The sequence below is a fragment of the Balaenoptera acutorostrata genome, chromosome 3, assembly GCF_949987535.1.
Source record: "Balaenoptera acutorostrata chromosome 3, mBalAcu1.1, whole genome shotgun sequence".
NCBI lineage: Eukaryota > Metazoa > Chordata > Mammalia > Artiodactyla > Balaenopteridae > Balaenoptera > Balaenoptera acutorostrata.
Window position 1 is genome coordinate 49030532 of NC_080066.1, and position 12523 is coordinate 49043054.

Genomic DNA, 12523 nt, shown 5'->3' on the forward strand with positions numbered 1-12523 from the left:
AATTTCAAATTCCCCTAACAGATGTTCAGTTTTCAAAGAAAATGATGTGGTTTTTGACCACTTTTCCCCTTTAGAAGCATGGGACTGACATGAAATTGTGATACTAACCTTGACTTGAAATTGCTTCTCATCTCATGTCGTTGGAAACTTAACATAAACCCCCAGTCCCTGTGTTTCCTTGGAAAGTCTGCGTTCTGTTGCTGGCACAATGATTAAGTCCACTTTATTCTGGGACACTAGCGGATCTCACTAAGTCGGAACACCCCACGGCTCACCCATATATCTATGTATTACCAAACTCACTGGGAAAGACAAGCTGAGTTATCATTTAGCCGAGAAAATCTGAGCGGCATTTATGAGTATAAAGTACAGCATCACTGTCGACACAGAGTCAGGCTGGCAGGAAACACGTTACACAGTCCATTCAAATCCCCTCAACACGGCGGCCACTGGAGCCAAATGAGTGGTCCAAGGCTCTAGAAGGCTTATCTTCTCCCCAGCCCCCATCCCAACCCTCAAAGATTACAAATACAATCGCTTGTGACAGATTGCTCCCCTGTCTTCCGCGTTTAATTCTATATGATAAATTCAACGCGAAGTGACAGTCACAGCAAGTGTTCAGAGCTGTATCTAAAAAAACTAATTTTACTGAAGTTAGAACTCAATGAATGAGAAAATGTGAATGTACACCTAGGGCATATCTCAAAACTTTAATCTCTATGAATGCCATAATGGTTATTTATGGCCGGGATGATATTAATATTTTCAAATATTTCAATAAAGAAGCACCATGAAACTTTAAAATGGTATTATGCAAAGATAATACTATTTCAATGGGTCCTTCCCTGTGCTGGTATATTAATGGAGAAAAGAAAAGAAAAACGGCTGCTTTTGTCATCTGGGTAACAGCTATAGCAAGATGGTCCTGTGCTTAAGTTCTAAGAAATAGCTCTTCTTCCTTTTTTTATTATTTTGGGGGGAAAAAATGTCTTGGGTTGCTATTGTCTGTTTAAATTAGGTAAATGCAATTAAGATGAGTCAAATATACACAGGCTCCAATGATGGGTAAAATTAAGGTCACCAGTTGTATCCCTAATCCAGCTGCATTGTTTAATCTTGGCTTTAGCCGTTACAACTGAGCGGAATGGTAATGCTTGCTAGTTTGGGGGTTAATGTAGGCTGACTGTGTAACTAGAAATAAATCCCGCAGACTTCCTCCAGTGTACAAGCACTTAACTCTGACATTTTACCAAAGGAAAAGTGGGTTCCCTTCCCCAGAACCTGTCATTGCTTTCCCCTCCACCTAAGCACAGGAGCAAAAGAATTTTTTTTCTGGTCATTTTTTGTTTCCCTCCCAGTGAGTCTTGCTTTAGCCATTTGTGTATATCTCTTGCTCACTCCAAAACAGAAAGTTCTGGGTCTTAATCCTTTTAAACCAATAGCACTTGTCTTCTTTTTCGTATACATAAAGATTATGTTTGTGTTGCCTGATATTATTTTACTTTGTGAAGGAATTGTTTCAGGCAGCCAGAAGATATGACGAAAACATTGTGCATATGGAAAAAAAAAAAAAAAAAAAGGTTGACATTTACAGCCAGGAGAGAGGTACGGAATTGCAAAGGTCATCAATGAGTAAACAGATATTAATGGTTAGCCGGATAAGTGGTACATAAACAGGTCACTTTAATAATTAACACCAGGAAAGACTTAGCACTTTCAACCAACCTCAGGAAAGTAGGTGCCGAGGAAATTCCCCAGAAGTGGATGAGAAAGCCGTGCTGATTTCTGGTTGCTAGAGAGTGAAAAATTACTGTTTCATTTTTACACTTCTCACATACTCACCAAAAATCAGTTTTGAGATGGAAATGATAAGAAGTAAGTGGGATCATGGAAGAAAAACTTTTCGGTGACTATTTATTTGAAAAGTGATACTCAGCCGAACACTGCTTATGTCTTTGTTTTCCTTCCATGGCAGTGTGTAAAAGTGCTCAAGAAATTTTTTATTACTAACCTAGAAAGTCTTTCTAAAAGTATTAGCTCCTTCATTTTGCTATTTTGACCCTGTGTTGTATTAACACTTGTGAGCTGAGAGGGTTAAATTTTGCATGTGCTGATTGGCACTCACCCCCATTTTTTGTTGTTGTTGTTTTTTAAAGATTATTTTTTAAAGCAGTACTAGGTTCACAGCAAAATTGAGAGGAAGGTGTAGAGATTTCCATATATCTCCTGCATCGCACACATGCATAGCCTCTGCCATTATCAACATCCCACCACTAGGGTGGTGCGTTTGTTAGAACTGATGAACCTACATTGACACATCATAATCACACAAAGTCCATAGTTCACCTTAGTGTACATTCTTGGTGTTGCACTTTCTCTAGGTTTGGGCAAATGTATAATGATCATTATAGTATCACAGAGTATTTTCACTGCCTTAAAATTCTCTGTGCTCCCCCTATTCATTCACCCCCTTACCCCCCAGCCCCTGGTAACCACTGATCTTTTTATTGTCTCTGTAGTTTTGCCTTCTCCAGAATGTCATATGATTAGAATCATACAATATGTAGCCTTTTCAGATTGGCTCCTTTCACTTAGTAGTATGTACTTAAGTCTGCTGTATGTCTTCCTATGGCTTGATAGCTCATTACTTTTTAGCACTGAAGGCTATTCCATTGTCTGGATGTACCACAGTTTATTTATCCATTCACCTACTGAAGGACAACTTGATCACTTCCAAATTTGGGCAATTATGAATAAAGCTGCTATAAACATCCGTGAGCGGGTTTTTGTGGGGATGTAGTTTCATCCCTGTTTTTCACTGGGAAAAGTCAAAGCCAGATCTGTGGTTACAAAAGCAAAGGCATGGGGCTCCAGGCAAAGAACCTTGGTTAGTGAGATGCCCACTCACTCTCACTACCTTCATTCCCCACCCCTAGCCCACCCCAGGACCGTGGGGAACTGAGAGTAAATGCACCTGAGCCTTTCAGAATGTTCCCCTGTAAGCCCAGGGCATCACATCTTTTGATTTTTTTAAAGAAGCCAGGTTTTTTGTAAAATCACTAGATTCCTGGACTTTTAAATGTTGACAGCTCATTGACACTTTGCTCAGTCCAAATGATATGTATTTAACTGCAGGCTACATCAGCCCAGTTTAATTGCTTGTCTAAATTAAAAATAAATAAACAAACAAACAAAAATCCCTGAAAATGTACTGAGGAGGAAGAGAGTCTGAGTGTATCTTTAAAATGTATTATACAGACTGTCTTCTCTTTTAAACACACAGTTCTCTGTAGGCATATTCAGAAAAAGAAAAACTAATAAAATAGGACAACAGACTTAATAGAGAAGTGGACTATCAGTAAGAACCTAAAGCTTACTTTCAGAACCATGTGAATAAAAGTCAGATGAGATACTTTTTTATATGTGGCCTAATGGTTTACAGATGAGTGAGTAACACTGCTTTCAAATATAATGTGAGGAAACCAATTTTTAAATAAATGTGTAGTTTGACTATCAAGCCCACAGGAGATATTGTGACGTACCCAACCTGAAAATCAAATTATTTAAGGTTGGTTATACTAATAACAGCGTCTAACCAACTGCTAAGGTGAACTATAAAACCAGACTAGCCAAAGGCAGTAAATGGGATGGGTTAGAGAGGAAGTAGAAAGAAAACAAGGTACAGGGCTGGTTTATTAGTTAAATGTGGGGTCGATGTTAAGATAAACTGCAGAGGATGTGTGAGATCTTGTTTCTGAGTGTGGTGTGGGAGGGCTGGAGTGGTCTAATGGCCTCGTTGTCTGGTCCATCTCCCCTTCTCCACAGTTACATCCCCACCCCATGCTTTCTGCTCACCATTGGCAGCTGGCCTGGCTCGCCGTGCTTTCTCATCTCTCCTGGCCTCTCTGAACTTAAAGCCTTTTCCACATCACCCTTACACTTGACCTGGGCAATTCCTTATTTGTCCTATAAAATTCACCTAAGTTCAAGTGCCTCCTTTTACAGAAAGCCTCACCTAATTCCTGTCCAGGTGATCAGGGTGCCTCTCCTCTGTGTTCCCTCAAGCACCTCTGCCAACCTCTGTCTTAGCCCCACCTCTGCTCTACAGTCATGGGGACCATGGGTGCACATAGCTATCTGCCCACAGGACCTTGAACTCCTTGTTGAAGGTAGAGGCTACTCTTTTCACCTTTGAGCCTCCATCACCTAGCCCTGTGCTTGGAAAACAGCACATTAATGTTGAGCGAATGTCCAAATGAATAAAATGAATGGGCCTCTCAGCAATAATGCTTAGAAAGGAAACTCTGACAAGTAAAATACCCGTGAATGAATCTGTTGTAGCTTTTTTTGGTTTAAATCTTTCATATGTTCAACTGCAATGACATTTGTGATAGCAAGTCCTATTTTTAAAAATCTTATGAATCTTATTAAACACAGTAACAGTTCAGTTCTTTGGCTTCCTCATCTGTAAAGTGGAGGTGATAGTACCTGTCCTGCTAGGCTCAGGGCGTGGTTGGAAAGACTCCCTCATATGATGTATGTGACCATATATGAAAAGAGTTACCCTACAAATGATAAAGCCCCAAATGCAATCTGGACTGGGGAGTTGCCCCTCCTCTGCTCATTTCTATCTGTTAGACTCTATTAAAATTCTCTGCCTACTGACCCAATTTATGTCTGCACAAAGACTCTTCCTCTAATCTCAGGATTCCCAGACCTGGCAGGACACCCAGCACTTAGCAAGTGCTCACTAAATATTTGTAATATAATGATATACGTGACAAATATCATGGAACAAAATTCATTCCAATTGTACCAGACACCACTAAACAGGACAGAATATGAAAGAAAAAAAAGGCAAATAGAAATTAGTGAAAGACTACCATTTACTGAGCACTCTATATACCTGATTTTATTTATTAGTTGTAACCCTGTGACATAGATAACATCGTCCTTATTTTACATGGAAGGACCCTGAGTCTCAGTGAGTCAGGTATCACACCAAAGGACACACAGCTACTAAGAAGGCTTAAACCCATACACCACACTGCCTCTTGTAATGCAGCTTTTGTACTCCAGGGGCTAATAGTTTCCAGCACATCTGATAGCACAGAATCAATGACTCCTAGTGGTAAACAAAGACTCAGGGCGCATCTAGTCCAACCCCCAGATCACAGATGACAAAACAGAGGTTCAAAGCAGGGACATGGCCAAGGCTACCAAGACAGTAAAAAAAATAAAAAGGTTGTCAAAAAGGCTAGTATGTTTCACATTCACATGTTACATCTTATTTATGTACTATTTTGATTAAATTTACAAGTATATTTTATAGTTCATAAAAAGCTTTTAAATAATTCTACTTTGATCCAATGTACCTTTATAAAAATGACATATATTTTCCATTCACACAGAATTAAATCTTACATAACTACAGAAATTTGTTTTTCCTCACAAAATGCCAGCGACCTCTCTCTTGGAAAATAGGCCAAGACTATCAACTGAAACCCCAGCAGAGAAAGCATAACTCAGAGAGAGGCCTCCTAAACAATCATTAAAGTAATAATTAAATACCAGAAAAGGGCAAAGGCATTTGCTCCTTTAAAAATTGAAAGAAATAATAAAATAAAATAAACCTTCTGTGAAAATCGCCTCCCTCATCTTTAAAAGCTTTCCCAAATTCCAAATGGCTCTGTTATTAGCGATTCTTGATGCATGAGGTAGTCGTTTAAGAATAAATCTTTAAGTAATTCAAAACAAGGACTCTTCAGTAAATAGTTGAAATTAAGGGGGGAGTTAGAGTCATCTGGTTTCCATTAGGATGATAAAATAGTTCACTTGAAACCTTTTACAAGATGCTTTGTTACTGGGAGGTGTCCGACCATCTCACTCCATCACTAGCCATTTGACACAACATAAAAGGCTTCAAAAGCCATGTTAGGCCTCTTAATCAAAAACTAATTGTAATAGATATTGGGGAGTGTTAACACGGTGACCGCTGGGTTGTAGCTGTGGTCTGGAAGCGGCAGCGAACATTAAACACAACCCCAAGTTGATAGGGCTTATCTCAATTTCAGAGCTAAGTGCTAAGTACTACAGGCCAGTATCTCCTCGCTATTGCTTTGTACCACTTTTGGAGTTAATTGCCCCATAAGGCTTCATCTTCTTAATGAAATTTATAGCATTGTCAGAGAACTTGGTAGATAGGGCTGCAGTTTAGGAGACTTTACAGAAAACAGAGACATAAACAGAGGGGAAAAGAAAATACATACTTGGAGCCTAATGCATCTATAGCCTTCCCTGAGTGGTGCGGGATTCCCCAGGCCCCGGTGGGGGGAGGCATTGGCAGCGCATTAACTCTTTCAGGCCTGTAATGGAATATTCATGGAGTGCACGCTAATGGAAAGTTCATAAAGGGTGTCATAGGGCCTGTGGTAGGCGTTCCATAAATATTTAATGATCGGTCTTACAGGACTAGAGCTGCTGGCAAGCAACGAATGCGAGTCATGGGCTATGTGGCCCTATGCCTAACACAGTGTCTCCGAGGTGGCTGGCACTCGGGAAAAATTTTCTGGGTGATTGATGAATGAATAAATCATCTCACGGGAGGATAGTTCTCCATCATTTACAGAGCGCTTTCATGTTTGATTCCCACATCCATCCACTTGACAGGCCTAGAGTTTCATTAATGACTGATCTAGGCCTGGAACTGACACTTCGGGGCCCCCATTCTAATCTTTTCGACTTCAGATGGACTGGAGAGATGGTCTGTGAATGGCCTGTGTTCTAACGCTGGCTGAGGAGGAATTTACAAGTTAAAGATTAAATGCGACTCTGGATCCTGGATTGGATCCTGGAACAGAAGTAAAAAAACATTCAAGGAAAAACTGGTGAAATCTGATAGTCTGGACTTCCGTTAATAGTACTGTACTTAACTGTAGTTAATTTCTTAGTATCAGAGGTTAGCATTAGGGCAAACTGGGTGAAGGGTATCTAGGAATTTTCTGCACTACCTCTGAATTCTTCCGTTACTCTAAGATCATTTCAAAATAAAAAGTTTTTGACAATAATAACAACTCCACATTATCAAAACACAAAATTACATTATATAACAAAAACGTATAAAATGGAATGAGAAATGATATTACCTTCCTCTGCTAGCAAATGGTTTTTCTAATTTGTGCCTACCCTATCCGCTCAGTCTTCCCCAGCCCTCCTTTACTCCCCACAAAATTCTACCTGAATCTCTGGTTTCTGTTGTTTTTTTACATTCACTATTTATGCACATGACAAATGCTTCCACTTTACTTTGAACTCACAGAGGAAAAGGACGACGCCCCGTTTATCCTCGTCGTACCCTCAGTGCTGTTCATTTGAAACCATCTGAGCATAAATCCATAGAAAGAAAAACAATCTTTAATAAGAATTATCATGATCCCAAAGATGTTGGAAGATTGATTTGACTGCTTTGAAAGTGTCCAAAATAACAATGGCCAATATATGGCAGAGAGTTTATTCCTCCATCACATCAGAGTGATTCAAAAGGTTCTCCTCCTCAAGCGACCCAGCTTCCTTTCATCTTGCTGTATGGCATGCCTTAAGGGGTTGCTCTTGACGGCCTGTACAAAGATGGCTCACTACCCCCAAGTCCAGGCTTCAGCCTGCCTAGAATGGGAAGGAGGAAGTAGAGGGCCAGCAACTTCCCTCTAAAAGAACAAAAGAGCAATTTCACAAAACCTTTTATTCTTACACTGTAGGCCAACATTTAGTCAAATGGTTACTCCTACCTGCAAGGGCAGCTGGGGAATACAATCCAGTTAAATAGCCTTATAATCACCTAAAACAGGGGAAAGTTGGATGTTAGAGGACAATTCTGAATCCTTGCCGCACTTATTTTATCTTATAGAAATTTATCTATTAAGATGTCTATTTTTTCTCATAGAAGTTGACTTACAAAGTATTTTCTATGATAGCATTATTGAAATAAAATTTACATACTATACAATGTACCCTTTTTATATAAGTGCACAGTTCAATGGCTTTTAGTATGTTCCCAGAGTTGTGCAACCACCACCACTATCTAATTTCAGAACATTTTCATCACTCCAAAAATAAACCCTGCATTCATTAGCAGTTACTCCCTGTATCCCCCTCTCCCAACCCCTGCTGACCACTGATCTAATTCCTGTCTCTATGCATTTGCTTGTTTTGGATATTTCGTATAAATGGAATCATATAATATGTGGCCTTTTGTGTCTGGCTTCTTACATTTAGTATGATATTTTAAGGTTCATCTGTGTTGTATTAACACTTCATTCCTTTTTATGACTAAATAAAATCCGTTGTGTGGCTATACCACATTTTGTTTTTCTAATCATCACTTGAAGAACATTTGGGTTCCTTTCATTTTGGGGCCATTATAAATAATGCTGCTCAGAACATTCCTGAAGAAGTTTTGTGGGGACATATATTTTTACTTCTCCTGGGAATATATCTAAGTGTAGAATTGCTGGGTCTTATGGTAACTCTATGTTTAACATTTTAAGAAACTGCCAAACTGTTTTCCAAGGTGGCTGCATCATTTCACAGTCTTACTAACAATGCATAAGGGTTCCAATTTCTCTACATCCTCATCAACACTTTTTGTTGTCTTTTTTATTTTAGCCAGGCCAGTGGGTGTGAAGTGGAATCTCACTGTGGTTTTGATTTGCATTTCCCTAATGACTAATGATAATGAGCATCTTTTCATGTGCTTATTGGCCCTTTGTATATCTCCTTTAGAAAACTGTCTATTCAAATTCTTTGTCCATTTTTAATTGGATCATTTCTTTTTATTGTTCAATTATATTTGGTGTATTATGGATATAAGTCCCTTATGGGATATATGATTTGAAAATATTTTCCCAAATTCTGTGGGTTGTGTTTTTACTTTCTTGACGATGTTTTTTGAAGCACAAAAATTTTAATATAATTTTAATAAAGCCCAATTTACCTATTTTTGCTTTTGCTGCTTTTGCTTTTGGTGTTATCTAGGAAACCATTGCCTAATTCATTCTTGTAGTTTTATCTGGGTACCTTTAGGACTATGATCCATTTTAAGTTAATTTTTGGATATGCTGTGGGGTAGGGATCCAAATTAATTATTTTGCAGCTGGATTTCCTGTTGTCCTAGCATCATTTTTAGGAAGATTATTCTTTACTACAGTGAATCCTCTTGTCACCCTTGTCAAAAAATCAATTGATTGTACAAGTGTGGGTTTATTTCTGGATTATTAATTCCATTCCATTGATCTAAATGTCTATCCTTAGGTCAGAACCACACTGTCTTGATTATTATACCCTTATAGTAAGCATCAAATTGAAAAATATGAGTCCTCCCACTTTGTTGTTTTTCAAGATCATCTATTCTGGGTTGTTTTCATTTACATTTAAATTTTAGGATCAGTTTGTCAATGTAAAGAAAAAAATCAGGTGAGATTTTGAATGGAATTGCCTTGAATCTGCAGATCATTTGGGGAATTGTTGCCTTTTGAACAATATTTTCCTCCAATCCATGAACATGAGACATCGTTCTCTTTATTTAGGTCTTCTTCAATTTCTTTCACTGATGTTTGGTAGTTTTTAGTGCATCAGTATTGCACTTTTCCTAACAACAGAAATCAAACAAGGAAAAGAAATAAAAGGAATCCAAATTGCAAGGAAAAAGTAAAACTGCCACTGTTTGCAGATGACATGATACTATACAAAGAAAATCCTAAAGACACCACCAAAAAACTATTAGAACTAATAAATGAATTCAGCAAAGTTTCAGGATACAAAATTAACATACAAAAATCTGTTTTGTTTCTATACACTAACAACAAACTATCAGAAAGAGAAATTAAGAAAACAATCCCATCTACAACTGCATCAAAAAGAATAAAATATCTTGGAATAAAACTCACTAAGTAGGTAAAATACCTATACTCAGAAAACTATAAGACACTGATGAAAGAAATTGAAGACAACAAAAGCACATGGAAAGATATACCATGCTCAGGAATTGGAAGAATTAATATTGTTGAAATGACCATACTAACCAAGGCAATCTACAGATTTGATGCAACCCCTATCAAAATACTGGTGGCATGTTTTACAGAACTAGAATAAATAATTATAAAATTTGTATGGAAACACAAAAGACCCTGAATAACCAAAACAATCTTGATAAAGAAGAACAAAGCTGAAGGTATCACATTCCTTGATTTCAAACTATACTACAAAAAGCTACAGTTGGGCTTCCCTGGTGGCGCAGTGGTTGAGAATCTGCCTGCTAATGCAGGGGACACGGGTTCGAGCCCTGGTCTGGGAAGATCCCACATGCCACGGAGCAGCTGGGCCCGTGAGCCACAATTGCTGAGCCTGCGCATCTGGAGCCTGTGCCCCGTGACGGGAGGGGCCGCGATAGAGAAAGGCCCGCGCACCGCGATGAAGAGCGGTCCCCGCACCGCGATGAAGAGTGGCCCCCGCTTGCCACAACTGGAGAAAGCCCTCGCACGAACCGAAGACCCAACACAGCCAAAAATAAATAAATAAATAAATAAATAAATAAGAAAATCCTTTAAAAAAAAAAAAAGCTACAGTTATCAAAACAGTATGACACTGGACAAAAAAAACCCAGACACATAGATCAATGGAACAGAGAACCCAGAAATGAACCCACACTTACATGGTCAATTAATTTGAAACGAAAGAGGCAAGAATATACAATGAGGAAAAGATAGCCTCTTGAATAAATGGTGCTGGGAAAACTGAATAGTTACATGCAAAAGAATCAAACTGGACTGCTTTCTCAACTATTTACAAAAATAAACTTAAAATGGACTAAAGACTTAAATGTAAGGCCTGAAACCATAAAACTCCTGGAGGAAACCATAGATAGTACACTCTGTGACATTGGTCTTAGCAGTATGTTTTTAGATGTCTCCTCAGGCAATGGAAACAAAAGCAAAAATAAATAAATGGGAATACATCAAATTAAAAAGCTCTTGCACAGCAAAGGAAATCATCAACAGAATGAAAAGGCCACCTATGGAATGGGAGAAAATATTTGCAAACAATATATCTGATAAGAGATTAATATCTAAAATATACAAAGAACACATACAACTCAACTTCAAACAAACAAACAATTGAAAAATGGGCAGAGGAGCTGAATAGACATTTTTCCAAATAAGACATAACAGATGGCCAACAGACATATGAAAAGATTCTCAACATCACTAACCATTAGGGAAATGTAAATCAAAACAACAATGAGATATCATCTCACACCTGTCAGAATGGCTATTATCAAAAAGACAACAACTAACAAGTGCTAGTGGGGATGTAGAGAAAAGGAATCCCTCCTGCACTGTTGGTGGGAATGCAAATTGGTACAGCCACTATGGAGAACAGTATGGTGGTTCCTCAAAATATTAAAAATAGAAAGAAAAAAACAAAACAAAAACTTAAAATAAGAAAAAAATTTAAAATAGAACTACCATACAATCCAACAATTCCATTTCTGGGTATTTTTCCAAAGAAAACAAAAACAGTAATTCGAAAAGATATATGCATCTCTGTGTTTATTGCAGCATTATTCACAATAGCCAAGATATGGACGCAACCTAAGCGCCCAATGAACCAACGAAGATGTGGTAATAATATAATGAAATATTACTCAGCCATTAAAAAGAATTAAATATTGCCATTTGCAGCAACCTGCATGGACCTAGAGGGTATTATGCTAACTGAAATAAGTCAGACAGTGAAAGACAAATACCGTATGATTTCACTTATATGTTGAATCTAAAAAACAAAACAAATGGACATAACAAAGCAGAAACAGACTCACAGATACAGAAAACAAATTAGTGGTTGCCAGAGGGGAGGGTTATGGAGGAATGAGTGAAATAGGTGAGGGAAATTAAGAGGGACAAACTTCTAGTTACAAAATAAGTGAGTCATGGGGATGAAATGTACAGCATAGGAGATAGAGTCAGTAATAATATAGTATCTTTATATGGAGACAGATGGTAAGATAACTAGACTTATCATGGTGATTATTCTATAATGTACAGAAATAACAAATCACTATGTTGAGCACTAGGAACTAACATAATGTCGTAGGTCAATTATACTTCAAAAAACAAACAAACTGGTAGAAAAAGAGATCAGACTTGCGGTTACCGGAGGTGGGATTGGGGGAAGAGGGAATTGAGTGAAGGCGGTCAAAAGTACAAACTTCCAGTTATAATATAAATAATAATAGGGATGTTATGTACAACATGGTTAATATAGTTAACACTGATGGATGTTATATGTGAAAGTTAAAAGAGTAAATCCTAAGAGTTATCCCAAGGAAAAACTAAGTTTTTATCTTTTTCTTTTATCTTGTATCTATATTAGATGATGGATGTTCACTAAACTTATTGTGGTAATCATTTCATGATGTATGTAAGTAAAATATTATGCTGTACACTTTAAACTCATATAGTGCTGTATG